The sequence below is a fragment of the Rhincodon typus genome, chromosome 8 (genome assembly GCF_021869965.1).
Source record: "Rhincodon typus isolate 14 chromosome 8, sRhiTyp1.1, whole genome shotgun sequence".
Classification (NCBI taxonomy): Eukaryota; Metazoa; Chordata; class Chondrichthyes; order Orectolobiformes; family Rhincodontidae; genus Rhincodon; species Rhincodon typus.
In genome coordinates, this window is record NC_063339.1 from 38,642,383 (window position 1) to 38,656,465 (window position 14,083).

The window sequence follows — 14,083 nt, forward strand, 5'->3', positions numbered from 1 at the left end:
AGTCACGGAGAGAGTGGTCCCTCTGGAAAGCAGATAAGAGTGGGGAGGGAAAAATGTCTTTGGTGGTGGGGTCGGATTGCAGATGGCGGAAGTGTCGGAGGATGATGCGTTGGATCCGGAGGTTGGTGGGGTGGTACGTGAGGACGAGGGGGATTCTTTTTTGGTTGTTATTGCGGGGACGGGGTGTGAGGGACGAGTTGCGGGAAATGCGGGAGACACGGTCGAGGGCGTTCTCAACCGCTGAGGGGGGGAAGTTGCGGTCCTTGAAAAACGAGGACATCTGAGGTATACGGGAGTGGAATGCCTCATCCTGGGAGCAGATGCGGCGGAGGCGAAGGAATTGGGAATAGGGGATAGCATTTTTGCAGGAAGGTGGGTGGGAGTGTGCTTTCTGGAGGGATCACTCTCTCCGTGACTCCCTTGTCCGCTCCACACTCCCCTCCAGCCCCACCACACCCGGCACTTTTCCCTGCAACCGCAGGAAGTGCTACACCTGCCCCCACACCTCCTCCCTCACCCCCGTCCCAGGCCCCAAGAAGACTTTGCACATCAAGCAGATGTTCACCTGCACATCTGCTAATGTGGTATACTGCATCTGCTGTACCCGTTGTGGCCTCCTCTACATCGGGGAAACCAAGCGGAGGCTTGGGGACCGCTTTGCAGAACACCTACGCTCGGTTCGCAATAAACAACTGCACCTCCCAGTCGCGAACCTTTTCAACTCCCCCTCCCATTCCGCAGATGACATGTCCATCCTGGGCCTCCTGCAGTGCCACAACGATGCCACCCGAAGGTTGCAGGAACAGCAACTCATATTCCGCTTGGGAACCCTGCAGCCCAATGGTATCAATGTGGATTTCACAAGCTTCAAAATCTCCCCTCCCCCTACCGCATCCCAAAACCAGCCCAGCTCGCCCCCGCCTCCCTAACCTGTTCGTCCTCCCACCTATCCCCTCCTCCCACCTCAAACCGCACCCCCATTTCCTACCTACTAATCTCATCCCGCCCTCTTGACCTGTCCATCCTCCCTGGACTGACCTATCCCCTCCCTACCTCCCCACCTACACTCACCTTTACTGGCTCCATCCCCACCTCTTTGACCGGTCTGTCTCCTCTCCACCTATCTTCTCCTCTATCCATCTTCTATCCGCCTCCCCCTCTCTCCCTATTTATTTCAGAACCCCCTTCCCCTCCCCCATTTCTGATGAAGGGTCTAGGCCCAAAACGTCAGCCTCTCTGCTCCTATGATGCTGCTTGGCCTGCTGTGTCCATCCAGCTCTACACCTTGCTATCTCAGATTTTCCAGCATCTGCAGTTCTGAATTAAATGGGTGTAGTGATTGGAACCGGATAGATCTTGTTGACTATGAGATCCTTGATTGGACATGTTTACCTGGTTAACCAATATAAACAGGGAATTCAGAATCTCCTCAATTCAGGGACCGGCTCCGAGCTAGCCAGCCAGAGCCAGTGTACTGTCCACATGTAAATAAAGCTTCACTTGGTGATGGGATACCGGCCTCTATGCTGTTATTCCAACTGGCTTTCTCGAGTTAAAGAAAGGGTCAGTTTATTAGCTTCTAAATCAGAGAAGTGATAATAAAATGTAGCACGTGCTTGTAGATTTGAAACCTGAATTAAATAAAATAGGTAATAGTTAAAAAGATATGGATTAGATTCTGGGTTTCAGGAAAACTAGACCGTGGATTATTATGGCTGTTAGATCAGATACTGCCAATAACAATGAAATGGGTGGAGAAACAGTTAGTTTGTCATCCTTTTTGTATATTTCAGGAAGTGTAAAATACAACCATGCCAGTCTGGGACATAAACCACAGGAAGGTCAGTCACGTGTTGTCTCTTCCTTTAAAGCCTCTCAGTTTGAAGATTTTCCCAGCATTCTTTGTAATGTGACATTCCATGATTCCCAGAGGGTTTTGCTGACAGCCATGAATTCAGCACAAAAAAATTACTGTGAATGTATTTTTCATAAACACATGTAATTGAAAGTTCAATGTGCCTGTACTTAATCTGGGGTTCCGGTTCATTGTAGTGTCATGACAATCTCCTGATTCGAGAACCAGAAGCTGGGGGCAGAAAACCTCCCAGTAAGAGCTGGAGCAGCTATGCCATCACAGTTTGTCTTTCCAGTCCTGAGAGGGAAGGAAAAACATATTGGGAGGCTCAGGAATACAGCACAGCCTTCTAGCAGAAGCTAAAGATTTTGGAGATTATAGTCCACATGATGCAGGAGGAAACTATGGAAAACTGTCAAAAATAGGTCAGCTACATCTGTTATTTTAACATTACATGGTACACCTTTCTGCCTGATGCAATTCTACCTATTTGGTTACATATGGGAGATTAAATTGGAGTTGTACAAAAGCTTTCCCAATTCTGAAATATAGTTGGTACCAATTATTTTTCATCATATGGCAACAAGAATGTCACAGATCTGTTGAATTGAATTGAATCATTTATTGCCATGTGTATTCAATATAAAATACAGTGAAAATTGTGTACCATTGCCATGCATAGGCACCATCCACATTAACTTAAAATAAAATAAAAAAACAAAGAAAGATAACTTAAAGAGAGTCCTGAAGAAGGGTCCAGACCCGAAACGTCAGCTTTCCTGCTCCTCTGATGCTGCTTGGCCTGCTGTGTTCATCCAGCTCTACACCTTGTTATCTCAGATTCTCCAGCATCGGCAGCTCCTACTACCTCCAATCTTTCCATCTCTGCTGCCAGATTCCTGCTTCGGGCTTCCCGGCCCATCCATGCTGCCACCAGAGTCCCACTCTGGGCTTCCCAGCCCACGCCATGTTGCTCCCTGTAGGTGAGGTGATGTTCCACCAGAATGACATGAGTTAAAAAGTGTATTGGAAATGCCTGCACCCCCAGCACCGTCCAGATAGTCGGCAAGCCCACTATATAAATCACAGTCCAGAAAACAATTGTACAGTCCAGGTTATAACCAAGCAAATGATTCTAATAATTGATTGTCAAAGTTTTGGAAATTAATGTTTGCTTCAGCAAAACCTGATGAATCATTATATAGGTAGGTGAGATTACTGCAGATGCTGGAGTCAGAGATAACACAGTGTGGAGCTGGAGGAACACAGCAGGCCAGGCAGCATCAGAGGAGCAGGAAAGCACATCAGAGTGGGCCCACCACTTCCTACCTGCACTCACCTGTCACCATCCCACCTACATTCCCCAGCCCCACCCCTCCTCTCTCTAAGCTCCCTTCTCCCTCCCCATTTCTGAAGAAGGGTACCGACCCGATACATCAACTTTCCTGCTCCTCTGATGCTGCCTGGCCTGCTGTGTTCCTCCAGCTCCACACTGCGTTATCTCTGACTCCAGCATCTGCAGTTCTTACTATCTCTGAGGTGCAGAGTTAAACTTGTTTTATCACTAATGACTTGTCATTCAGTGACACTGAAATATTGAATAATCTCAGAGTATGTTTCTTGTGTAATTTTTGACACATGATCAGGTATAGAAATATATTTTTACGTGCTACAAAATAAAGTAATTGTTTTTAAAACTATTACCACCAAATTTCATCTGTTTTGAGGAAATGAAAGTGAGTTTTATGCTAGGTGAGTGAGGTTGATTTTCAGTGAAATATCAGCCTGTTTTACAGAATCATAGCATCCCTACAGTGCAGAAAGAGGCCATTTGGCCCATCGACAAGATTCTGGGTAATCCAAGATGGAGGATGGGAAGAAGTTGTGGCTATAAGGGCTGTTCTTTTTTTGAGCTATTTTCAGTGTTGGAGCTGATTTCCTCAAATTCTAGGAGCAGTAATTACTGTCTTACAAACTGTTCCATTGTTTTGGAACATTGGGGGAAGAAAAGATCAAAACAACAGTACTTTGTCTCCCTTCCTCCTTTTTTTAAAGGCAGTGGCCACATGGTGGGAAGTAAATTAACAGAAAGAAACCTGCCCTGCTGTCTAACCCAGCAGTGAGCCTTCACAGCTACCAACTCTGCTGTTTGATTTCAAGTCTGTCTGGACATTGGAGTTCATCTAAGAAAGATAAACAAACAGCAAAATTCACAGCTGACCTTGGAGAAACCTGTGGAGGGAGATCACAGCAGGTGAGCAGCTAAGTGGCTAGTTTTTTTTTTGTAAATCTATGATAGTGAGTAGAGTGAGTTCTTTTTTGATTACATGTCTTTATTGAGATCTGTCTCAATAAAACTTTAAAAATATAAAACACATACTAAGTTAGCCTGCAGCAGTGATTTTAGAACAGTAAGGCTGTGCTATTTTCTGGGTCTATAGATTGTTAAGGTGCAAAGATGACATTTAGTAGATAGATGTGCTCTTTCTATCAGATATGGGAGATTAGGGAGAGTTTCCATGTTACTGATGATTATATCTGCAGGAAGTTGGCTTGGTTGCAAATCCTTTTGGATCAAATGGATTGATTGGAGCAGCAGTTAGAGGTAATGAGGAATTTACAGGAGCTGGGGGTGTGATGGATGGCAGTTTCAGGGAGGGAAATAAACTGAAGATACAGTCAGGTCAATGGGTGACCTCCAGGAAGGGTAGGAGAGGGAGGCAGGTAGTGCAGGAGACTCCTGTGGCTATCCCCATCTCAAACAAGTATGCTGTTTTGGAAAATGTAGAGGGAATGGGAATGTAGCACTGACAGCCAGGTTTCTGGTACCAAGGCTGGCTATAATGTAATGAGGGGTATGCCAGGTTCCAAGCAATCGATTGTGATAGGGGACTCCAGTCAGAGGCACAGACAGACATTTCTCAGGCAACAGTGACACATCAAAATGGTGCATTGCCTCCCTGGTGCCAGGATCAAGGATATCTCAGAGGGTACAGAATATTCTCAAAGGCGAGACGGACCAGCAGCAGGGTGTTGTACACATTGGAACTAATGATACACGAAAAGATAAAGATGAAATTCTGAGGAAGTTTAGGCAGGAATTTAAAAAGGAGGTCCTTGAGGGTAGCAATATCTAAATATCTGGATTACCCTATGCTGCCACAAGCTAATGAGGGTGGAAGTAAGAGGACGCAGCAGATAAATGTGTGGCTGAGGAGTGGTGCAGGGAAGAAGGATTCACACTTTTGGATGATTGGAATATCTTCTGGGGTAGAAGTGACCTGTATGAGGAAGACTGATTGCACCTGAAATGGAAGGGGACTAATATACTGGCAGGGAGATTTGCTAGAGCTGGAGGAGGATTTAAACTGGTAAAGTGAGGAGCTAGAACCAAGGGAGATATTGAGGAAAGAGAGCAGTCTGAGACTAATACAGTTGAGAAAAGAAGTCAAACAGTCAAGGCAGGCAAGAACAAAGCAGAAAACAAGGTAGGACTGATAATTAAACCGCATTTAATAGAAAAAAAAATATTTCAATGCAAGAGACGTGACAGGTAAGGCAGATGAACTCGGCATGGTTAGAAACATGGGACTGGGATATCACAGCAATTACAGAGACATGGCTCAGGGATGGACAGGACTGGCAGCTTAATATTCTAGGGTATAGATGCTATAGGAAGGATAGAAAAGGGAGCAAGAGAGGAGGGGGAGTGGCACTTTTGATCAAGGATAACATTACTGCTGTACTTGGGGAAGATATTCCTGTGAATACAGTTATTTGGTTGGAACTGAGAAATAAGAAAGAGATGATCACCTTATTGGGATTGTACTATAGACCTGCTAATAGTCAACAGGAAACTGAGAAACAAATTTGTAAGGAGGTCTCAGTTATCTGTGAGAATAACAAGGTAGTTATGGTAGGGGAGTTTAATTTTTCAAACATAAACTGGGATTGCCATAGTGTTAAGGCCATGGATGGAGAGGAATTTGATAAGTGTGCACAAGAAAATTTTCGGAATCAGTATGTAGATGTAGCTCCTAGAGAAGGTGAAAAATTTGACATACTCTTGGGAAATAAGGCAGGGCAGGTGACTGAGGTGTCAGCGGTGGAGCACTTTGGGGCCAGTGATCATAACTCTATTAGTTTTAAAATTGATGGAAAAGGACAGACCAGATCTAAAAGTTAAAGTTCTAAATTGGAGGAAGGCCAATTTTGACAGGAATGGGCAATAATTTTCAAAAGTTGATTTGGGGCTGAATGTTCACAGGTAAAGGGGCGGCTGGAAAATGGGAAGCCTTCAAACATGAGATAATGAGAGTCCAGAGACTGTATGTTCCCGTTAGGGTGAAGGGCAAGACTGGTAGGTGTAAGGGGTGCTGGATGAATAGAGAAATTGAGGTTTTGGTCAAGAAAAAGAAGGAAGCATATGTCAGGTATAGACAACAGGGATCAAGTCAATTTCCAGAAGAGTATAAAGGCAGTAGAAATATACTTAAGAAGGAAATCAGGAGGGCAAAATGGGACATGAAGTAGCTTTGGCAAATAGGCTTAAGGAGAATCCAAAGGGATTCAACAAATAACATTAAGGACAAAAAGGTAGCTAGGGAGAGAATAGGGACCCTTAAAGATCAGCAATGCTGTCTATGTGTGGAACTGCAGGAGATGGGATGGAGGGGGGTGGATAATAAACAAGTATTTTGCATCAGTGTTTACTGTAGAGAAGGATATGGAAGATGGAGAACGTGGGGAAATAAATAGTGACTTCTTAAAATGTCCATATTACAGAGGAGGAGGTGCTGAACGTCTCAAAATGCATAAAGGTGGATAAATCCCCAGGACCTGTTCAGGTGTGCTCTAGAACTCTGGGAAGCCAGGGAAGTGATTTCTGGGTCCCTTGCTGAGATACTTGTATCATCGATAGCCACAGGTGAGGTGCTGGAAGACTGGAGGTTGGCTAACATTGTGCCACCATTTAAGAAAGGTGGTAAGGAAATGCCAGGGAACTATAAACCGGTGAGCCTGATATTGGTGGTGGGAATCCTGAGGGACAGGATTTACATGCATTTGGAAAAGCAAAGACTGATTAGGGATAATCAACATGGCTTTGCGTGGGAAATCGTGTCTCACTAACTTGATTGAGTTTTTTGAAGAAGTAACAAAGAAGATTCATGAGGGCAGAGCAGTGGATATGATATATATGGACTTCAGTAAGGCATTTGACAAGGTTCCTCATGATAAACTGGTTAGAAAGTTTAGATTACATGGAATACAGGGAGAACTAGCCATTTGGATACAGAACTGGCTCAAACGTAGAAGACAAAGGATGGTGGTGGACAGTTGCTTTTTAGACTATAGGCCTGTGACCAGCAATGTGTCACAAGGATTGGTGCTGTGTCCACTGCTTTTTCTCACTTGTATAAATGATTTGGATGTGAACAAAGGAGGTATGGTAAGTAAGTTTGCATATGACACTAAATTTAGAGGTATAGTCGACAGCAAAAGACGTTACCTCAGACTACAATGGAATCTTGATCAGATGATCCAATGGACCAAGGAGTGGCAGATGGAGTTTATATTAGTTAAATATGAGGTACTACATTTTGGAAAGGCAAATCAGGGTAGGACTTATACACTTAATGGTAAGGTCCTAGGGAGTGTTGCTGAACAAAGAGACCTTGGAGTGCAAGTTCATAGTTCTTTGAAAGTGGAGTTGCAGGTAGACACCACGGGGCAATTTAGTATGGCCAATCGACTGAACCCGCTCATCCTTGGACTGTGGGAGGAAACGGAAGCACCCAATAGAAACCCACGCAGATATAGGGAGAACATGCAAACTCCACACAGGCAATCACCCGAAGCTGGAAACGAAAAGGGTCCCTGGTGCTGAGAGGTTGCAGTGCTAAACACTGTGCCTATACATTGTCCCTATACATAGTCCTTTTATACATGGTTCCTATTTGCCCCTTTCCAGCTCTTTCAATCCATGTGATGGTCCATTAGCAAAACAGATCACCTTTTATTTGAGACAACAAGGTGCAGGGCTGGATGAACACAGCAGGCCAAGCAGCATCATAGGAGCAGAGAGGCTGACGTTTCAGGCCTAGACCCTTCATCAGAAAAGGGGGAGGGGAAGGGGGTTTTGAAATAAATAGGGAGAGAGTGGGAGGCGGATAGAAGAGGGATAGAAGAGAGGATAGGTGGAGAGGAAACAAACAGGTCGAAGAGGCGGGGATGGAGCCAGGAAAGGTGAGTGTAGGTAGGGAGTTAGGAAGGGGATAGGTCAGTCCAGGGAGGACGGACAGGTCAAGGGGGCGGGATGAGGTTGGTCGGTAGGAGATGGAGGTGCGGCTTGAGGTGGGAGGAGGGGAAAGGTGGGAGGAAGAACAGGTTAGGGAGGCAGGGACGAGCTGGACTGGTTTTGGGATGCGGTGGGGGGAGGGGAGATTTTGAAACTTGTGAAATCCACATTGATACCATTATTTATTGATACACCTATTTATTTCAAAACCCCCTTCCCCTCCCCCTTTTCTGATGAAGGGTCTAGGCCCGAAACGTCAGCCTCTCTGCTCCTATGATGCTGCTTGGCCTGCTGTGTTCATCCAGCCCTGCACCTTGTTGTCTCGGATTCTCCAGCATCTGCAGTTCCTACTATCTCTCACCTTTTATTTGCTTTGCTTCAACGGTATTTCCACTAGACCACCAAAGAAACCTTCAGCCCACTTGCCTTTAAAGCTTCTTTACCTGAACACAAATGACAGTGATGTTGCCTGTCACTTTAAATCTCACAGAAGCAATGCGACTTCCCAACACTAAAAAGGTGGACTCCAAATTGATTAACTTTTGTGCGCAGAGAAGTTGTCCTGGAGACTATGACAACATTGGTCATTGCCCAAGACAAACTAAGGATCGTACTCCACCTAGTTGGGTTGTACTTGAATCAATATTTATAAGTCAATGTAGTGAAAGATGTCAATTTAATTCACTTCACATCCTACTAATTTATTTGCTAATAATATTTTGTCGGATTAACATGATGCATATCTAACACAGATCTTAAGTTTTGCTAGTGTATACTTCTAATCAACAGAATAACATTGTCATGAAGACAGAACTAATTAATCTCTGAATTCATCGGGGTGTAAGACTTCCTGTAGGTTTTCAATTACTGAATGATTTATCTTGGGAAGGAGAAGAAATGGTGTGAAATAAAATAATGTTCAAAAGGAATTCTCAGTTGAATAGAAAAAATGGTGTCTTAAACACATTAGGACAGATACGCTGGATATGGAGAAACTGGGAAAATGGAATAAAGTCCATGCAGGAAGCAGTGTGTGAAAAATGTAGTCAATGTGAATGTGGGAGTTAGTGGGTTTGTAATGGATGTTGGTGGACAGCCTATCCCCAGAAATGGAAACAGTGAAGTTAAGGAAGGGAACAGTCAGAAATGGACCAGGTGAAGGTGAGAGAAGGATAGAAAGTGAAAGGAAAACTAACTTTTTTTTCCAATTCCAGATATGAACAGGAAGCAAGCCCAATGACATCATCAATCTATCAGTGAAATTTGTGGCTGGGAGACTGTAAGTAGAATGGAACAAACAATGTTCCAAGTTCCCCACATAAAAGACACACGTAACTGACCCATGCAGATAACCATTGCCTCACCTTTGACTTGCAGAAAGCAAGATGAGTGAAAGGAGAAGTTGTTCATAGTATGAACGAGCTCCACTAGATGGAGAGTGATGGAAGGGAACTGTTCAGGCCTCTGCTCAAGAAAGAAGACTTCAGACTATCCTGAGGGAGGATGGACATGGTGAGGGATTAGACACCCATGGTGAAGAGTTAGTGGCTAGGGCCAGGAAACTGGTGATTTCCACTTCGGCACTTTATGGCTTTCAGGACTCAACGTTAAGTTCAGTAACTTCAGAACATGATCTCTGTCATCCATTTTGATGACAGATCAACAGACCCCCACACATCCCCATGTCTTGTTGGTTTGGTTTTTGCCAAAGCAGACTCCTTTTCTCCTTTTTCACACCTATTATTTCCTCCTATCTTGTATCTCTTTCTCCTTTACCACCATTAGCAATCCCTTTGCCCATTGCTCTGGGTACCCTCATCATCTGCTCCATTTGCTCCCCCCGTTCCCTCTGTCAATAGCATAAAACCCATCATTCTCCAGCCCTTTCAGTTCTGAACAGTCATTTACCAGATTCAAAATGTTAACTTTTTCCCTCTCTCTACAGATGCTACCAGACCTGCTGAGTTGTTCCAACATTTTCTGTTTTTATTACGGACTAATTTAGCATGCTTCAATTATCTGATTTTAAATTGCCCCTTCATAATCATTCCAACAAATTTCTAAATGTTCACTGATCAATACTTAATTCAGAACAGCTCACTTTAGAAGTTGAGTAACTCTCAGATTTCAATGCAAGGTCGGGGGGATAAATTAGAAAATTTAAAGCTCATATCGCCAGCAAGCAAAATCAGAAAAAAATATTTTTTTTTAAATTACAAATTCCAACAATTAATATTCATTGCATTAGACCTCACTTTATTTTTAGATCCTGTAAGGAAGCTGCTCTTAGGATTTCATTCATGCATCAAAATCAAATTTTTCTGCAGCAATGGAAATGGGAAGGAGAGATTGAATTCCCATCATAAAGGATTGAAAAAGAGATATGGCGCAGCAATTCCATTTTTAAGCAGAAGAATTGTTTATTACTGCACATCCATAAATGGAATAGTACCATCGGGATTGGCTATAAAGGATTACAAATGAATACAGACTCAGGTAGTGGTGAGTTGTGAATAGAAGTCTATCACAGGCTGTTACAATTCAAATGAGTTATTTCTGGAATTATTTGAGGTGTCTGTCAACTTCTGGACTGAGCAGTAGATCGACTGATCCTAAAATATTCATTCCTATTGAAATCTGTAGCATGTACTCTAAAAGCAAGAGCAATTCCTTCCATAACTAGAGTGAATGACTTTCCTGTTGAGTGTTTCAATTAAAAAAATACAATGCTCAGGTTATTCATTTCACAGTGCAATGACAAAAGAGGTACCTGCTTCAAGCATGCAAATCTGAGGAGCTCCAATTCAGAATACTGCTTATTCCTTCTTGAATACTGATATTCACTCTCTATTTTCAAATCATTTTAAAATAGAGAGAGAGAACTCATAAAAACTGCAGGTGAAGCAATACACATTGAGGAAAGGTTCGAAAGAATTCAGAAGGGGTCCAGATCAGATCATCTGGTGACAGTCCATGGCACAAGGTAAGAGTTTTTCAAGGAACATACTGGAGAACTGCCTCAGAATACAAAAGTAGTGATGTAAATGGTATTATTCAATTATTTTTGCAAAGACAATAGCTTATTACTATTATTTAATAATAAAATTAAACAGGTGGCTAACCATTGCCCAAGTAATAATGCTGCATTTAAAATACTTGGACTATAATCACAACAAAAATTGATTGTACAGGATAAATGCCTGTATTTTAATAAGCTGGAATAATGGGTTGAATTTTAATCCGTAGGAGTATGTGGTTTGTCACTCAAGGTAGAAATTAAATTTTTAACAAAAGAATTGACAGTATGTCAGAGAGTCACTTCCAAACCACTGACTTTGCATTTCACTTGAGGACACCAGCCTGCATGCACATAAATCCCTCAGGAGAAGCAGATCCCTATTGTCAATTGCCAAATGTTAATAGGTAAATTGTAGCAATATTTCAGACATCTTTGAGTTTAATGTCAGGTCCATGGGCTTTCCAATCCCTGAAATTTTCTAGTGAAAGCAAGGTGATTGATTCAGCTCATTTGCTGCTGTACAATCTCAAGCAAATATAATGCTATCATGGTGGCTCAGTGGTTAGCACTGCTGCCTCACAGCGCCAGGGACCCAGGTACGATTCCACTCTCAAGCCTGTCTGTGTGGAGTTTGCACGTTCTCCCTGTATCTGTGCGGGTTTCCTCCAGGTGCTCTGGTTTCCTCCCACATTCAAAAGATGTGTAGATTAGCCATGCTAAATTGTCCACAGTGTCCAGGGATGTGCAGGCAAGGTGGATTAACCTTGTGAAATGCAGAGTTACAGGGATAAGGTAGGGGGATGGGTCTGGGTGGGATGCTCATCAGAGTTGGTGTGGACTCGATGGGTCAAATAGCCTGCTTCCACAATGTAGGGATTCTGTGAAATATGTTGATGAACATTCAGCCTTCTTCCCTGCCAGAGTTTGCTCACTTACTACATTTTGAATGCTGCTTTGAATTTTTGATATTTGTTCCACAGTTGGAATGACACCATTGCTCTGGGTATTGCCTAAGAATTGAGTTCTGAAGACTCAATGTTAACTATTTCTCTCTCTATTGATATTCCCAGAATTGCTGAGTATTCCAGCCCTTTCTATTTTCATTTCAGATTTCCAGCATTTGCAGCACTTCTGTTTTTTTATTCAACACTAACTCAATTTAAGGACACTTATCAGAAATCCCAAACCAAAGTCTAGCAGCACTACAGTTATTGCCTGATACCACCTAGCACGTGGCTGAATTGACCACTCACATGTGGAAGGTGCACTGCAGCTGCAGATCCAGAGGCATCCCTCAGTGTGTATCAACCATGGTTTCCAAACTGAAGACAGATTGCTGTATTCTACATAACACTGCTGAAAAGCATACTTTAATTCTGTAGGAGGCGAAGAGCTCGGATCCTCCTTGGACAGATTGGAAGGGAAAGACTTGGAAGAGGAGAAGAAGGGTAATGAAGGTATATGTTCCACCAGCTGCTCACATTGCCTGGGATCTTAAGGAAACTTTAAGGTTCACTTAGGCTGCACCAATGGACTCATGGCACAATTATACAAAACATTCACTGTTCCTGCTCCCACACTATACCTGAGCACCAACTCCCAGATATCACAGACACAAAGCTGTCCTGCAACCAACCATCCACACAATTGGATTTAAATAAGGTGTCCTGGCACACCTTGGCTGCTCTGCTGACAAAAGCACAAGAGCTGGTTATTATAAACAGCAAAGGTTAAAAAGACTGCAACTCACCATTAAAGCTGTGCTGCTGTTTTATAGGTATAAGTGATAGATAAAAAAAGACATGCAAGTAAAATAGCACTATTTTCATATAAAACAGCTGCAGAGGTGCTGTGGCACAAATTCTTTCAATGGTGAACTTCCAGCATTGAACCATACAAGTGGAAGTGATTGAAAGATAATTACACACCCAGATATCAGCAGAACTTGGAAACAAGTCAGCATAAAGTTTTAACTGCGATAAGTGCTGCTCAGGCTTACCTTCCTTTTAAAATATTGTCTTACAATGCACCTTGGCAGCACATCCCTTAAGCCTGTTGCTATATGACAGAAAGCACTTTGCCAATCACTAATGTATGGGCTGACCCAGCTTTCACTGGTATCTCTAGTGAATCAAGGTAATTGTATGGTGTGCAATTCAATAAAGCAGACAATAAATATTACACAGACTAATATCACAACCGTAGGAGGGAGGGAATGAGAAGGGGAAATTTAACTCCCAAGAATAGGTAGAAAAGGGGTCTTGAGTCATTGATTTCTGATTTACAACTGCCACTTGGCTCCAACATACCCACTTGTGGTTCAATGGGTTATTCTTTCGTCTGTAAGTAACTTACCACCATCAAAGTGTGATACAGGTGGATTCAGTAATTCTCACCATTTTGAGATGTTAGTGATTTTTTAAAATTATTTTTTACTGATTGTTAAAGGTAATTTATCCAATTGCTGAAGGAAGGCAAGTATGATGGGATGGAACAGGGCAGTGCTTTTGCAGAATTGCTTGTGGACTTGGAGGAGCTTGTGATTCATTCTAGACACTCCTGCTACTCCACAAATCATTCAATAACATGACCTCCTCAGTTGGCCAAATTAGCCCCAACACACTTACAATGATCTCTAAACCATCTCTGACCCTCTCCATGTCTAAATCCTTACAATATTCATGCCACTCTGAGATCCAATATATATCCTTAATATCCAATTACCAATATCTGACACCCACATTGTCCAACATCCAACCCATGTCTGAACCTCCTGCAGTTCAACCCTGCCAATGTCTAACACACACCAGCATTCCACTCACGTCCTGATCTCCAAAATCTAACTCTTCTCTCCACCCCCAACTCACCTTCCCAGTCCCAAATTGTCTTTGCTCCAGCCTTTGGCTGGCCA